The sequence below is a fragment of the Rhamphochromis sp. 'chilingali' genome, assembly GCF_963969265.1.
Source record: "Rhamphochromis sp. 'chilingali' genome assembly, chromosome: 21".
Taxonomy (NCBI): Eukaryota; Metazoa; Chordata; class Actinopteri; order Cichliformes; family Cichlidae; genus Rhamphochromis; species Rhamphochromis sp. 'chilingali'.
Window position 1 is genome coordinate 2,607,108 of NC_137949.1, and position 16,496 is coordinate 2,623,603.

General features: G+C 42.4%; 1 long non-coding RNA gene across 1 annotated transcript in view; it reads right to left on the reverse strand.

Moving 5' to 3' along the window:
* The window catches only part of LOC308389773, a 140,477-nt gene that overhangs the window by 40,864 nt on the left and 83,117 nt on the right, over positions 1–16,496 (reverse strand). The gene's annotated exons all lie outside the window — the stretch shown is intronic.

Here is a 16,496-nt window from a genome sequence, read left to right on the forward strand (position 1 = left end):
AGGGCATGAATTTGTACGTGGAGGCCACAGACCACAGACTCTTTCCTTATTGCTTCTGATCTGACTTTATTTTTCTCTAGTTTTACTTTTTGCTAGCATCTTTGTCCCTAGCATGTGCGGTATGTTCTCCATATTCAGGTTGCACAAATAATCTGTAGTGTAAAGAAGATTCCAGGAAATAGGCAGTTATGTGAGGAGAGTTAGACAGAGCTCCACAGCAGGACCAGGATCTGCTCCTTTGTGTGAGAAAGAACAGGAGGAACAATGCAAGATTCCTACAAAATGACTTCGACCAGTCGAGTCATGTGCCTGCGTCAGACCAAACTGCCAGAAACAGATTTAATGACAGTTGCATGAGGACTTGACATCCTGTAGTGGTAAATTTGCACATTTGTCATTTTTGTTTAATTAGTTTATTTGTTGAATAGGGACGATGTACATGAATAAACATTGCTGTAAATGCACCAGAGTTAGCAACAGGCAAATTTAGTCACTTTTAGATCTTAAAAGAAATGGTAAATGGCCTGTATTTATATAGCGCTTTACTAGTCCCTAAGGATCCCAAAGCGCTTTACACAACCAGTCATCCACCCATTCACACACAGGTGATGGCAGCTACATTGTAGCCACAGCCACCCTGGGGCGCACTGACAGAGGCGAGGCTGCTGGACACTGGCGCCACCGGGCCCTCTGACCACCACCAGTAGGCAACGGGTGAAGTGTCTTGCCCAAGGACAACGACCGAGACTGTCCAAGCCGGGGCTCGAACCGGCAACCTAAAAACAATATACAATAGCAACATTTTAAAAACAAAAGGTAGAAAAAAGAGAAAAGGTAAAGAAGACATTAGAAAACCCATACCAAAGGAAAGCAATATGGCACTAGGAGAATAAAACCAAATCAATATTGACAAATTATACTACAAACTTTCTTTCAACTGACTTTTGAAAATATTATATGCAGTGGTGTTCTGTCAGGACAAGCAAGGTTTTATCAAATCTAGAAATAGACATAAATTAAAATGTACCAAAGAAAGGTCATCTCTGCTGGCATACAGCTCCTCACCTGTCAATTAGTAGTTGCATTAAGCCTTTACATTACTGCCATCTTGTGGCCATTGTCGCTGAAAGCGGTGCTTACTTCAGTCTCAGAGAAAACTGTAGTCCTCTCTGTCTCTGACGGAGCGTCCATCTCCCATCAGGACTGATTGGAGCAGGGCAAGCGAGAGAGGCCAGCAGCTTGCTTCTGGTGGTTTGGCACATTGTTAATAACCTGCTGGTCTGTGACTGGAAACATATGCTTTGTAAGCTTCATTTAATGTATAACTTTTCGACATAGATTTTTTGTTTCAAATAAAACAAAATAATTGCGATGGCACATACTGCTCCAATAAGCTGAGAGGGTATTACAACAAGTTAAATTTTAAAGTTTAAACAAGTATTATCATGTATTATCTGTATACGCAGTCACATTGTGACACCTAAGTTTACTAGCTGGGACCACATCCTCAGTAACGATGAGCGATGAAGGATGAGGAACTGTGAACTGGTGCTGTGGTTTGGGGAAGGCTTCGAAGGGGACTGGAGACAGCTCCCAGGCCGGGCAGATCCCCATGTACTAACTAGAAGTGAATGAAGGAAAGGAAGAGAGGAGAAGAGGAGAAGAGAAGGAAAAAGGGGGGAAGGGGGGACATGAAAATGAGAACAGCATTTCTCAGCTTGAGGCCAGAAGGGGTGTGAATGAGGAGTGGTCCCGCTCCTGAAATTCAGATGATATCTCCACTTGATTAAGTCAATAGTAATCTGGTCATCTGTCAGAGATCATAAATCATCAGTGTGCTGTAAGAAGAAAATGGACAGATTATACAGATGTGCAGTACTGCTTCAATTCAGTTCAATTTGGTTTTATTTATACAGCGCCAAATCACAACAACAGGCGCAGAAACAGAAAAACTCCCTTTTAACAGGAAGAAACCTCCGGCAGAACCAGGCTCAGGGAGGGGCGGGGCCATCTGCTGCGAGAAAAGGGGGTGAGAAAAGGAGGACAGGATAAAGACATGCTGTGGAAGAGAGACAGAGATGAATAACAAGTATGATTCAGCAGAGAGGTCTGTTAAGTGAGTGAGAAAGGTGACTGGAAAGGAAAAACTCAATGCATCATGGGAATCCCCCGGCAGCCTACGTCTATTGCAGCATAACTAAGGGAGGATTCAGGGTCACCTGGTCCAGCCCTAACTATATGCTTTAGCAAAAAGGAAAGTTTGAAGCCTAATCTTAAAAGTAGAGATAGTGTCTGTCTCCTGAATCCAAACTGGAAGCTGGTTCCACAGAAGAGGGGCCTGAAAACTGAAGGCTCTGCCTCCCATCCTACTTTTAAATACTCTAGGAACAACAAGTAGGCCTGCAGAGCGAGAGCGAAGTGCTCTAATAGGGTGATATGGTACTACAAGGTCATTAAGATAAGATGGGGCCTGATTATTTAAGACCTTGTATGTGAGGAGCAGGATTTTGAATTCAATTCTGGATTTAACAGGAAGCCAATGAAGGGAAGCCAAAACAGGAGAAATCTGCTCTCTCTTTCTAGTCCCTGTCAGGACTCTTGCTGCAGCATTTTGGATTAGCTGAAGGCTTTTCCCTGGTCAAAAATGACTCCAAAGTTCCTCACAGTGTTACTGGAGGCCAAGGTAATGCCATCCAGAGTAAGAATCTGCTTAGATACCATATTTCTAAGCTTTTCAGGGCCGAGTACAATAACCTCAGTTTTATCTGAATTAAGAAGCAGAAAGTTAGCGGCCATCCAGGTCTTTATGTCTTTAAGACATTCCTGCAGTTTAACTCATTGGTGTGTGTTATCTGGCTTCATGGACAGATAGAGCTGGGTGTCATCTGCATAGCAGTGAAAATGTATGCTATGTCTTCTAATGATGCTGCCTAAGGGAAGCATGTATAATGTATTGATCCAAGATGGCGCCGGTGCGTGTGGCTTGCCGTCTATCACTGCCAGTGTTATGTTTGTTTGTTTTGATTTTATTGACTATTGTAATAAATGCCAACTCTCTCTTGGTGTATGATCGCCTAACCCTACTGGATCTCCGACCTTCTGTCAAAGGCTGGGCAAAGTGGAACCAAGCTGAACATAAAACTTTGCCCCCGCTAATATCGGAGATCCCGGCTCACCTGTGCCGTGTTCCAGATCCACCACTCCGGCAAAAGTGCCGTCGCCGGGGTCGAAGGGCTGGCTTCCTGGTGAAGCTGAAAGCTTCTTTAAGTTATTCTCTTAAGCCCTTGTCCAGAAAACAAGGAGTGGTGCCAAACTTCTGTTTCTCTCGGCGATCGTTGGAACCTGTCTGTGCCTGGCTGGTACCTGTCATCGGCCTAGATGGGATGTCCCGAAAACCCTGCTCTCCTCGCCCCCGCCGACGTGGTGTGAATCTGCGGAACCTGCGGCCTCTGTGTCGGGCTTCTAGGACGGCTAGCGACGGGGATCCGCTGCTTACCGCCAGGATTGGCCTGGTAAATGCTAGGTCCCTAGCAAACAAAACGTTTATCCTGAAGGATTTTTTCACATCCCGAGGACTGGATTTTCTTTGTGTGTGCGAGACGTGGCTGAGCGCCGGTGAGTGCAGCATCTTCTCGGATCTTCTACCCGGCGATTGCTGCTATTTTAATTCCCCACGTATGCTGGGCCGAGGAGGAGGAATAGCTACGATCTTTAAAAGTCATTTTAAATGTAAGCAGCTATCAACCCCGTCATTCACCAGCTTTGAACTGTCTGTGTTTGAGCTGGGCTGCTCTCACACAGTGTTGTGTGCGGTGGTTTACCGGCCTCCAAAATACAATAAGGACTTTGTGAGTGACTTTGCTGACTTCTTGGCTGAATTCATGCCAAAATATGATCGTGTTCTTATTGCTGGGGATTTTAATATTCACGTGTGTTGTCCTGACATGCCCATGGCGAAGGGCTTTTTAAACCTTATTGATTCGTTTAATCTGGTGCAATGTGTGACAGGTCCCACACATGAACGTGGACACACGCTTGATCTTGTTTTATCTCATGGTTTTTCTGTTTTTAACATAGAGATTTGTGATGCTGTGTTTTCTGACCACAGTCCTGTGATGTTTGAAGTTCCTCTTGCCTGTGCCTCAGTTAAAACTCGCGCTGCTGCTCAGCGCTGTCGTGTTTTTAACTCCTCCACTGCTGAACACTTTTCAACAGTCTTTGACCAGATCTGTAAGATCCCGGATTTTTTATGCAGCCAGACTGAGGAACTGAGCTCATGGTTTTATTCTACCTGTCGGACTGCTTTGGACACTGTGGCTCCATTAAAATCCAGACTGCCTAAAACTAAATCTGAGCCCTGGCTGAACGACTTGACCCGAGCTGTCAGACGCGACTGCCGTCGAGCTGAGCGCAAGTGGAAAAAGGACAAACTACAAGTGTCATTCCAGATGCTGAAGGACTGTTGGCGTCGATATCAAAGAACTGTAAAAGATGCCAAAAGAAAACACTTATCTGACATTATTTTGTCAAACTGCCACAACCCACGTGTTTTATTTAATACTATTAACTCTGTTCTTAATGCACCATATACTGACTGTATCGAGCCCTCATCAGAAGCCTGTGAAAATTTTTTACACTTTTTTATCGAGAAGGTCTCCTCCACAAGGGCTCAAATCTCTCCTCATGCTCACGACCTCTCAGTCTCTGTTTCCTGCTCTGCTGTCTTTGACAGGTTTGAGCCTGTGACTCTATCCTTTTTAAAGGAGACTGTTGGTCATCTTAAGCCTGCAGGGTCTCCAAATGATGCTGTCCCTCCTCGACTTTTAAAAGAGGTGTTACCTACAGTTGGTCCTTTGGTGCTTGAGCTGGTAAACCATAGTCTGATGTCAGGTGTTGTCCCTAAAGATTTTAAACATGCAGTAGTCAAACCCCTGATTAAAAAACCTGCTCTTGATCCTATGGTTCTTGCAAATTACAGGCCTATCTCCAAACTACCTTTTCTTTCCAAAATTCTTGCAAAGGTAGTTTACAGCCAAATAATGGCCTTCCTGGAAAAGCAAAATGTTTTAGAGGTTTTCCAATCTGGTTTTAAACCCTTTCATAGCACTGAATCAGCCCTTTTAAAAGTTTTTAATGACATATTTTTAGCGACTGATGCTGGGGACTGTGTTGTTCTTGTGCTTTTAGATTTGACAGCTGCGTTTGATACCGTGGATCATGCCATTTTATTCTCTCGTTTGGAGCACTGGGTGGGCATTAGGGGCACAGCACTGGAGTGGTTCAGGTCCTACTTGACGGGGCGAACTTTTTGTGTCAGCCTTGGTGACTATGCGTCGTCCTCCGCTCCCCTCTTGTGTGGTGTCCCACAGGGCTCAGTTCTAGGCCCCCTCCTCTTCTCTTTATATCTGCTTCCTCTTGGTTCTGTACTGAGAAAGCACGGCATTGCTTTCCACTTTTATGCTGATGACTGTCAGATCTATGTCCCTCTAAAGAAAAAAGGCAGATACCTTACACAGCCATTACTTCAGTGTCTCGATGACATTAAGGCTTGGATGTCTGTTAACTTTTTAAAATTCAATGATAAAAAGACAGAGGTGATGGTTTTTGGTAGCCCCACTGAGACCCCCAATGTGTATGTAGATTCCCTGGCACAGTATGTTAAGCCAACTGTCACAAACCTGGGGGTCAAAGTGGACTGTGATCTAAAGTTTGATAATCAAATTAAGGCCGTGGTAAAATCTAGCTTGTTTCACCTCAGGCAGCTGGCAAAAATAAAGCCAATTCTTTCACAGCAGCACTTTGAGACAGTGATCCACGCCTTTGTTAGCACTCGGCTGGATTACTGTAATGCACTTTATATAGGGGTCAGTGCATTATATATTAGTCATCTACAGAGGGTGCAAAATGCCGCAGCTCGTCTTTTAACTGGCACTCGAAAGTTTGAGCACATTTCCCCTGTTTTAGCTTCACTTCACTGGCTGCCCATTTCTTTTAGGATTCATTTTAAAATTCTTTTATTTACTTTTAAAGCTCTCCATGGCCTAGCTCCATCTTATCTCTCTGAGCTGCTACAGCCTTATACACCCACCCGCTCTCTCAGGTCAGCTGATCAGCTGCTCCTGAAGATACCCAGGACTGGGCGTAAACTTAGAGGAGATCGTGCTTTTGCTGTAGCAGCTCCCAAACGGTGGAACGAGCTTCCTTTAGAGATTAGACAGGCCACTTCTTTATCTGTTTTTAAGTCACTCTTGAAAACCCACCTCTTTACCTTGGCCTTTGACACCACGTGAGCTGTTGGTTTTTTATTTTTATTTTAGTTGTTTTTAGGTGATTCGATGCTGTTTTATCTTGTTTTTGCTTTAACATAGGGCTGTTTTAATTTTATGTCTTATGTGTTTTATTTATTTAGTTTGCTGTTTTTTGTTATTCTATTGTTTTAACTTATTTTCTGTACAGCACTTTGTTCCTGTGCTGGGTATTTTAAAGTGCTTTATAAATAAAATTGGATTGGATTGGATTGGAATGTAAACAGAATTGGTCCTAGCACTGAACCCTGTGGAACTCCATAATTAACCTCAGTGTGTGAAGAGGACTCTCCATTTACATGCACAAACTGGAGTCTATTAGATAGATATGATACAAACCACTGCAGTGCAGTACCTGTAATACCTACAGCATGTTCTAATCACTCTAATAGGATATTATGGTCGACAGTATCGAACGCTGCACTGAGGTCTAGCAGGACAAGCACAGAGATGAGTCCACTGTCAGAGGCCATAAGAAGAGCATTTGTAACCTTCACTAAAGCTGTTTCTGTGCTGTGATGAGCTCTGAAACCTGACTGAAACTCTTCAAATAAACCATTCCTCTGCAGATGATCTGTTAGCTGTTTGACAACTACTCTTTCAAGGATGTTTGATATGAAAGGAAGGTTGGAGATTGGCCTATAATTAGCTAAGACTGCTGGGTCTAGAGATGCTTTTTGAGTAAATGTTTAACTACAGCCAGCTTGAAGGCCTGCATAGCCGATTATTAGAGATAGGTTGATCATATTTAAGATCGAATAAGACTCCAACTGACTTTCCAGTTATATACATTAGCCAGATACATAGGCTGGGCTGGATGGTTCCCTGGCCTAAGATGGGTGATGGGTGTATGTGGCGGGGTGTGGTGAGTGGCTTGGCTGCAGGGTGGATTGCGCAGTGAGTTAAGGGGACAGTTCCAGGGGAGTTTGCTTAACGTGGCTGGTGGTTGTTGTCATGCCCATCCCTTATTTCAGTAGTGTGCCAGGACCTCGAGGTGTGTGGAGTTGGTGAAATGACGGCAAGCTGACTAGACATAGAGGACTGGAAAGAATCAGCCTGAGGGATCTTGACAATGTAAATAAAGCAAACTCACATTGTGAACACAAACATTGTGTGGTGTGTGGGGTCCCCAAGAGCACTTGGGATGCCTGTAGCTCAGTGATTAGAGCAGTGCATCCACAGCTCACAAGGTTGGTGGTTTGATCGCTGGCTGCTCCGGTCTGCAGGCTGGGCAACCCAAAGTTACTTTCTGATGCATTTATCAGACCACAATGGTGTGTGATTGGTAGATAGAAAACACTTAAGCATAGAAGAAACAGGTTGTGTGAATCAGGCATGTTGTATAAAGTGCTTTGAGTCCTCCATGAGAGATAAAAAGTGTTAAGACCATTTTCAGTTACTCATCGTGTTACATGCCCATTTATTTTGTGGTTTTACAGAGCTAAGGAGTTAGGGATAGCACTCGTCTGTAATCTCACAGTTTGTGGTTCGATACCTGGCTGCTCTTCGATACATCCATCAGAGTGTGAGAATGGGCGACCGTGGCTCAGGGGGTTGGGAAGTGCATCTGTAACCGGAAGGTTGCCGGTTTGTTCCCTGGGCTCTCTGTCCTGGTCGTTGTGTCCTTGGGCAAGACTTCACCTACCGCCTACTGGTGTTGGCCAGAGGGGCCGATGGCGCGATATGGCAGCCTCACTTCTGCCGCAGGGCAGCTGTAGCTACAACTGTAGCTGCCTCCACCAGTGTGTAAATGTGAGAGTGAATAAATAGTGGAATTGTAAAGCACTTTGGGTGCCTTGAAAAGCGCTATATAAATGCAATCCATTAATGTTAGAAAGCACTTAGGTAGAGCATGGGAAAAAACAACTTGTGTGAATGAGGTACACTGTGATTTCAGAATCAGAATCAGAATCAGAATACTTTATTGATCCCTGGGGGAAATTATTTTTTGTTACAGTGCTCCATTTTAAACCAACATTAAGACAAGACAGACAATACACTAACTAAGAATAGTACAATATATACATATATATACATACATACATACATAAGTGCAACATAAAAAACCTAACCCAGCTTTTCCAAAAACTGCAGACCTTTTGTTGTTCAGTTTGAACATTCCTTATTATTTGTTGTATGAGGTCACCAGACATTAGTTTTTAGTAGCCATAGACACCTTTTGCTATCCCATGAATTAACTTAAAACAATTAAAGTGAAGTAATGTTTGACGAAGAATGCTTCTGGTTTTGAAGTACATGAAGAAAAACACCAGTTTACTGCATTTCATTCCACTGTTTACTCCTCGTGATGAGAGTGGGAACAATGTGGAGAAACATGGCAGGGGGCTGAAACCAGATCCCCTTTTACAACCACTTGCAAAACAACTTCTCTCTATAATGTAGTGTTGATCAGAGCCCTGCTGAGCCAGCAAGCTGCAGAGGCATCTTTAATTGTTGCAGGTGGTCTGGTTCAGGGAACACAGCTGTGATGCTTAGGGATCTTCAAATAAAACTCCAAAGCATGCATATGTGAATGGGTACATAAACAACAGAACTGGGTCCAACACAGCTGTGTGTGAGATTGCTGTGCCAGGGTTCACAGCCAGAGTTAACGGCATGGCTTCCTTTTGCCTTGTGTCAGTGATTATGAGTGTGGCAAAAGCCACCGCGGATTCAAAAGCACACTTATCAGTTCTCTACAAGTGTTTTTTATTTAAACCAACTCGGAATCTGAAGGACTGGAATTGTTCAAAAAGTCCTACAAAACCACCAAGTAAGGAGATTACAATTGAAATACTGATACGTGGATTGTAAGTGCTTTCAGTGGTAACTAAGGCAGTCTTAAGAACACTGCAAATCACAGTCTTTGTATGTAAGAACAAGTGAATCAGCTGCAGGTGTAGGTTGATAGACTGGGAAATAGGAAAGTTCATGCTGGAAGCCTTGAGAGTAGCAGCGTTCCTGGCCAGAAGAAACAGAAAGAAAGTGCTTTCTGAGATACTCGACTTTTACTATCATTAAATGGATAAAAACGAATTATCAGATATTCTTTATAAATTAGCTTCAGGTTTTATTCTAAAGGTAAATAGATTATCAAATCACAATGAACTAGGCTTCATTAAAAATGTCCATTACTGTATACACCACAGGTCAAAAGTTTGGACAGACTTCTTATTTTATGTTTTTTCCTTATTTTTACTACTTTCTACATTGTAGGTACACACTGAGGACATTAAATATATGACACAAGATATAAGGAATTATGTGGCAAAGAAAAATGGATAATAATGTCTTATATTTCAGATTCCTGTAAGCAGCCGCCCTTTGCTTTGTTGACAGCGTTGCAAACCCTCAGCCTTCTCTCAGTGAGCTTCATGATGTCGTCACCTGAGATGGTTTCCCTTCACAGGTGAGCCTGTCAGAGTTCATTTGTGGAATTTCTTGCTCTTTTAATGGGGTTGGGACCATCAGTTGTGTTGTGCAGAAGTCAGGTTGGTACACAGATGACAGCCATATTTGACAACTGGATAGCGCAGTAGGTAGAATGGTCACCCCATGATCGGAAGGTTGGGGGTTCGAATCTACTGAACGGCTACCCTGAGGTACCCCTGAGCAAGGTACTGTCCCTACACACTGCTCCCTGGGCGCCTGCTTAGTGGCTGACCACTGCTTCGCTGAGTGAATGGGTCAAATGCAGAGAGAGTAATTTCCCCATGGGGAAGTACGCATTATTATTGTTGTTAGAATTCATATTAAGTAAGAACCAATCAGCTAAGTAAAGAGAAACAACAGTCCATCATTACTCTAAGAACTGAAGGTCAGTCAGTTTGGAAAATGGCTCAAATTTTTTATGTGTGTCCGCAAGTGCAGTTGCAACAAACCATCAAGCGCTACCATGAATGACGACCGCCCCACGAAGGGAAGACCAAGAGTCACCTCTGCTGCTGAAGATAAATTCATCTGAGTCACCAGACTCAGAAAACCATTTCAGGTGACGACCTCATGAAGCTCATCGAGAGAATGCCGAGAGTGTGCAAAGCAATAATCAAAGCAAAGGGGTGGTTATTTTGAAGAATCTGAAATATAAAACGTTTTGAGATAATTCACACTTTTTTGTTTACAACATAATTCCACATGTGTTCTTTCATAGTTTGGATGCCAGTGAGAATCTACAATGTAAATAGTCACGAAAGTAAAGAAAAACCATTAAATGAGAAGATATGTCCAAACTTTGGACTGGTAGTGTATGTCTTGTGGTAGCAGGTAAAGTCAATAAGAAATATTTGCCATGCTTTTTCAGTCACTGTTCAAGACAGCAATGACTGTCATATCAATCATAATAACAAACATATATATATATATTTAAATCTATAAAAGGTTCTTCAAGGTTCAAGGTTCTAAAAGCTTTAGTTAATGCTATCCAGTGTTTAAAGCATTTTTTTGGTTTAATTGCAATACTCTCACAGGTACAACACCAGACTTGTAATTAGTTATTAAGGAGCTGAACATTCAAATTTTAAAAGCAATTCAGAAAACGATGAGTGTGTTGGGAAAGACTTTGTGGGGTTTTTTTTTTACAACATTATAACATTACTAACACACAACAATATATCCACTTAAACAGTTCTTCCTGTATATGGTGTCACTTAATTTCTTAGCTTAGGTATTTCATATCTGTTTCTGAACTATATTTTGAGCTCTAGTTTCAGAGTGCGTCTGGATAAAAACATCCATCAAAGTCCAGGAACTCGCTATGTAATAAGCTACTCTACTAATAAATTGGAACAAACAAATACACAAGCTGATGTAAATACAATGAAAAGAACAACTAACAGATGGTATGGTGCTGCAGAGGTCACCACAGTTCACAGCAAGAAGCTTCCTGCTTCAAACCCAGAGTCCTCTCTGTGAGGGGTTTGCTTGTTCTTCTTGTGCCTGTGCAGGTTTACAAATTACAAAAAGTGAATTATAGTTATTAATTCATTCATTATAGTTGTTAATTATGTGAACTGTGGTTCACAAGTGCTTTGTGGTGAGTGATACTAGAAATGTGTTACAAAAATGCCTAGTTCTTATTTTTTGTGTATACTATCCCTACCATATTACTATATATGATATATGATAGTACTCTATTCCTGGATAGGAAAAGTGCGTAGCTGAAAAAAAAATCTTTCATACAATACTGTATCTTAAGATAAGATAACTCTTTATTGTCATTGCACAGTCATACATAGTACAATGGTATAATGAAATTGGAAAACTGTCCTTCGTTGGCACTACATATAACACAACACGACCCGATACGACACATCACAACGCAACACAAACAACACAACACAGTATAATAACATAGTAATAACAAAGAAGAATAAGTGTGCAGATTTATAAGTGAGGTACCAATGCATTTGGCTTGCTTGTTGCCATATTTAGTAAAGCCATTTATAAATGAACAAAAAACAAGCTGAAGATCAGAGATGACTAGATTGGTATTCCATAGTGTATCTTTAAAAAAAAGCACCACAAATTAGAGCAAGATGGTCAACTGTAATGGTACAACACAGAGGAAAATGAGTCATAGCCTAAATAAACAAACAGGTGTGCTATCAACCACCCCCCCACATCTGAATACAAGCAGCAGCTTTATCCCACGCCAAGTCCTTCAGTGAAGTTAAATGATGACCTCAGAGAAGTGTCACATACTGACTCACTTAACAGCAAGGTTGCTGCTATAAACACAAGCAGTGGGTATGGACAATTTACATGTGCCCATCATTAGCTAGCATTACTGACTAACAAATTAGCCATCCAAGCAGTTAGAGCAGTGATCATGATGTCACTAAAAAGGTTGTTTTCGCAGTAGGAATGCACCGTTTTTCATTGCAAAACTGAAAGATTAATTGAAGGACTGTCAACCTGCATGGTCAGGAGGAGAGCACTGATCAATGTAGCCAAAATAAGATACCTTTGAGGAGCCTCTTTAGAACTCAAGGCTTATGTGAAAAGTCTGCAATGTGGAAATCAGCAGTGCTCTGGGAAAAAAAAACGAACCATTTTGAATTGACATAATTTCCGCTGGGATTAACAAAGTATTCTGATCCAGATTTGGAGCACCGTTCTCAGCCTGTAGGGGAAAGTAAGTGGGTGAATAAATTGTCCTATCTGCCCAATAAAGGAATAGTTTACACCAGCATTCATCTACATTGACCCCATGCTCACATAAGTGCTGGGAGCACTATGAGAATCCTGTTTTTTTTTCTTCTTTCTTTTCTCCAGTATTTTCAGCACCATTGTACCCACAATCATGAGGCCACTTCTTTACATTTTCATTTAAATTTACTCTTATCAAGGCATGTTCCATTATATTTAAATATTCAGCCCATCCATCCATTCGCATCCGCTTATCCTTTTCAGGGTCACGGGGGAGGCGGGGTACACCCTGGACAGGTCACCAGTCTGTCGCAGGGCTAACACACAGGGACAGACAACCATTCGCACTCACACACTTCGCATTCACACCTATGGGCAATTTAGATTTTTCAATTATCCATTTCTACCCAGACTTTTGATGAAATGTCTTTATTAGAATCATCCATCCATCTTCTTCCACTTATCTGGGGCCGTAAGGGGCAGCAGCTCAAGCAGAGAAGCCCATCTCCCTCTCCCTGGCCACCACCTACAGCTTGTCCAGGGGAACACCGAGGTGGTCCCAGACAAGTGGAGAGATATAATCTCTTCAGCGTGTCCTGGGTCTGCCTCGGGGCCCAGGAGGCATCCTTGTCAGATGTGCAAACCACCTCAACTGGCTTCTTTCGATGTGAAGGAGCTCTACTCTGTGCCCCTCCCAGATGGCCAAACTCCTCACCCTATCTCTAAGGGAGAGGCCAGCCACCCTTCGGGGGAAGCTCATTTCTGACGCTTGTAACCACAATCTCGTTCTTTCGGTCACTACCCACAGCTCGTGGCCATAGGTGAGGGTAGGGGTGTAGATTGACCGGTAAATTGAGAGCTTCACTTTTACAATCAGCTCTCTCTTCACCACGACGGACCGGTACAGCATCCGCATCACTGCGGCCACAGCACCAATCCGTCTGTCGATCTCCAGCTGCCTTCTCCCATCCAGGACCTCTGCTCCTGGCCGCCACCTGGCTCACAATGCACCCGGCCTCTGCAGCGCCTCCTGCAGGTGGTGGGCCTGTAGGAAGATGGGCCCATGTCCCTTTTTCGGGCTGTGCCCAGCTGCGCTCCATTGACTAAGGCCCCAGACCATCACACTTCCTCCTCCATGTTTGACAGGTGATGACACACACTGTGGATCCATCCTTTCACCTACTCGACGACAAAGATCCTGTGTGATGAACTGAAGATTTCACATTTGATCCATCGGTCCATAATACCTTCTTCCAGTCTTCAGCAGTCCAGTGTTGGTGTTTCATGGCACAGACAAGCCTCTTTGTCTTGCCTGGCTTTCTCGCTGCAACTCATCCTGTCAAACCTGCAGCTTGAAGTCTTCTCTTCACAGCTGAAACAGACTTTCTTACTACGAGCACTGTTAAGCTGCTTGAAGCTGTTGTCCTGTGAGCCGCCATCACATGACCTGATTCAGTCGTGTCTCTGGGTCTGTCAGACTCTTCCTGTCACAGTTTGTTTCATAGTGCAGAAGGAAACTGGACTCACTGACACCTTGACTTTCTTTGCAGTCTCTCTGTAGGACAGACCTACATTTATAAGAGTTATGATGGTCCGTCTCTCTTCCATTGTTAATTGCCTTTTTCTCACCCTGTTTGTACCAACACACTGCTTTCTGCAGCACAGTACTGTTCAGCTGATGCTGACGAGGGTACCACAGTGTGTCCAACACTGCTTTATGCAGACAGAGGAATTAGTAGCACCAGCTAAAATAACCTAACACTGAAAAAATTTACAAAGCAATGTGGCAGGCAACAAAGGGAAGCAGCTGAGTATATTCACCGGATCGCCATCAATTAAAAAGGAGAAAGAACTCGTAAAGGCAGCATGCAAACTGAGCAGAATACAGAATGAGCAGAGATTACAAAGAAATCAAGAAACTTACTGAGAGCAAGGCCTCTTTTACAAATCTGTCTCATACAAAAAGCTGCTGTACAGGTATTAATAGGCATTAATAATATTTCATATAGTGCAGTCAGAACAACCTAGAGCTGAATGTGCTCAAAACTGTAGGGATCAAAGTGCACTCCAGAAGAAGTCCCTCTCCATTACCGCCCCGTACCTTACTCAACAGCACTGCTTCTGTCAGGTTCTAAGGTTTTAATGGTCACTCAATATAGACACTATCATCAAAAAAGAACAGGAGAACTCAGGAAGTTCAACCTGCCTCAGGAGCTGTTGATCCAATTCTACACTGTAATCCAGTCTGTTCTCTGCTTATCCATCACTGTCTGGTTTGGCTCAGCCGCAAAATCTGACAAGAACAGACTACAACAGACAGTGAGGTCTGCATTTTTTTTCACAAATCCAGAGTCAGGAAACAAGTAGGCAAACATCACTACAGACCCATCACACCCTGGATACAACCTGTTCCAACTCCTGCTCTGCTACAGAGCGCTGCCTGCCTACCTGTGAATATCACCCTACTGTCTCGTCCCACAACAAATTAAAATAATGAACCAGGAAACACATTAATTTAAAAATAATTAAATATAATTTTAATATTACTCATTAAAATCATCCATCCATCTTCTTCCGCTTATCTGGGGCCGTAAGGGGCAGCAGCTCAAGCAGAGAAGCCCATCTCCCTCTCCCTGGCCACCACCTCCAGCTTGTCCGGGGGAACACTGAGGTGGTCCCAGGCCAGCTGAGAGATATAATCTCTCCAGCCTTTGGTATGTCTGCCCTGGGGGCCTCCTCCCGGTGGGACATGCCCAGAACACCTCACCCAGGAGGCGCCCAAGAGGCATCCTTGTCAGATGCCCAACCCACCTCAACTGGCTGTACTCTGTGCCCCTCCCAGATGGCCAAACTCCTCACCCTATCACTATAAGGGAGAGGCCAGCCACCCTTCGCAGGAAGCTCATTTCTGCCGCTTGTATTCACGATCTCGTTCTTTCGGTCACTACCCACAGCTCGTGACCAGTGTTGGTCAAGTTACTTGAAAAAAGTAATCAGTAACTAATTACTGATTATGTCCCCCAAAAAGTAATCCCGTTACTTTACTGATTACTTATTTTCAAAAGTAATTAATTACTTAGTTACTTAGTTACTTTTTAAAAACATGATTTACAATCTGAACAGGTGATAAAGTGATAGATCTCTCAGCCCAATTCTACTTTTTCTGCATAATAATAATAATAATGCATAGATTCCTCTTCTTTTGGACATCACTGCTTGTATTTTTCTCATTTTTAACATTTATATTAAAATTATTCAACTTTATTCAAGAAATTGTGGAAATACAAATGCAAATCACTATCATATTTTCTGGGACTGTCATGTTATTAAAACTTACTGGAAGGGAACACATGCAGCAATACAAGAAACATTTGGAAGATATTTACCTTTGGAAAGCAAAACTCTATTTTTTGGACTTATGCCAGAAGGATGGACAAAGAACGATAAATACTTGTTTAATATTTTACTGGCTGCAGGCAAAAAAGCCATCACAAAAAATGGATTTCTTCAGAGAGCCCAACTATGAACATGTGGATGGACATCACAATGGACATTCCCAGAATGGAGAAAATGACAGCAGATGTGAACTACAAGAGGGACCTGTTTGTATCACGATGGAGGAAATGGATGGACTACATAAAAAAACACAGGCCAGATTTTGCTTTTGCTTTAGATTCTGACTTTGTTAACTACTAGAAGACTACAGGAAATATTAGTTACATTAATGGAAACAAAAACACACTCCCTACATTTTTTTAAATTATTTTTTTTCTTTTTCCTTATGTAACTTTTATTTATTTATTGTTTCCTGTTTTGCTTCTTTTTCTTTTCTTTTCTTTCTTCTTCTTCTTTCATTCTTTTTGTATGGATATTTTAGTTGTTTAAATATAGAAAAAAAAGAAAAATATATGTAGTGACAAATTGCTGAAGTTGGTGGTATTGTATAGTGATTCCAAAATGTCAATTAAAAAAAGAAAAAAAAAGACCTTTTTAAATTCCTAAAATATAAATGTCCAGGGTGAAAGTCTCTAAATTATTTGTCCA